Source organism: Geospiza fortis, unplaced genomic scaffold (assembly GCF_000277835.1).
Source record: "Geospiza fortis unplaced genomic scaffold, GeoFor_1.0 scaffold10, whole genome shotgun sequence".
Lineage (NCBI taxonomy): Eukaryota > Metazoa > Chordata > Aves > Passeriformes > Thraupidae > Geospiza > Geospiza fortis.
The window spans coordinates 2,228,332-2,229,237 of NW_005054326.1; the positions used below are offsets into that span (position 1 = coordinate 2,228,332).

The 906-nt window shown below is 53.0% G+C and overlaps 1 long non-coding RNA gene across 2 annotated transcripts in view; it reads left to right on the top strand.

The window, feature by feature from the left end:
• The window catches only part of LOC115947870, a 184,991-nt gene that overhangs the window by 72,590 nt on the left and 111,495 nt on the right, over window positions 1-906 (top strand). The gene's annotated exons all lie outside the window — the stretch shown is intronic.

The window sequence follows — 906 nt, forward strand, 5'->3', positions numbered from 1 at the left end:
GCCGTGCGAGCGCTTCGCGGCTTTGCTTCCCGGCGAGCGCCTCCGGGAGCGCTCAGGCAATCCCGAGACAAACCCCGGCCCTGTGACAGGGGGAGCCGAGTGACCGAGTCCTCGGGGGAGACAGAACCGTGTGAAGTTGGAGCGCTCTGAAAAATGGTTGTTCTGTATTTCGATTACTGTATAGAGCGTATTTATTACTCCCATTTCTGTCTGAGGAGCTGCGGTTCCGCGTGCGAGTTAATCACAGTGTTGCAGTAGGAAATGCTTTCATTATTTGGAGCACTCGGATGAGTTTAAATTACACATTTTGTAGGATTTTAATTGTAATATCTCTTTATATAAATAGCCTTGTAAATACTCTTTTAGCCTCATTGCATGAGATTTAGATTTTTTTTTTTTTTGGTAGGGTTTTTTTCCCAAATGAAAAGCTGATGATGAGCGGATTGCAGGAAATTCTGTTCATTAGTCGTCGGCTCTGGAGAGCCTGTGCCAGAGGCCTCATGTGGTCGCCTAACGACACGCAAACAGCAGAATTAATTAATATTCCCGGCGAGTTCCCGGGCGGCGGGCGCGAAGGGGTTAACGCGGCCGGGTCCGCGCGGGCCTCCCTCACTCGCCCCTTTCTTTTTTCCCTCCTTAATTAATCATGCGCTGCTCCGCAATTTCAATATGGAGATGGCGAGCAATTATTAATGAGCCCGCGGGCTGTCCCGCGGCGCCTCTGGACGAGCTGCGGCCGCTGCGCCCCTGTGGGCGTGAAACCTGCGCGCACAAAGGCTCCTCCTCACCGGGAACACGCCCCAAATCCATAAATAAATAACGAGGGAAGGGCTTTTGTTCGTCGGGCCGATGGCACATGACCTTGTTGCTGAGCCGCCGTGCCCCTGCGCTTGCCCGGAGAGGGGG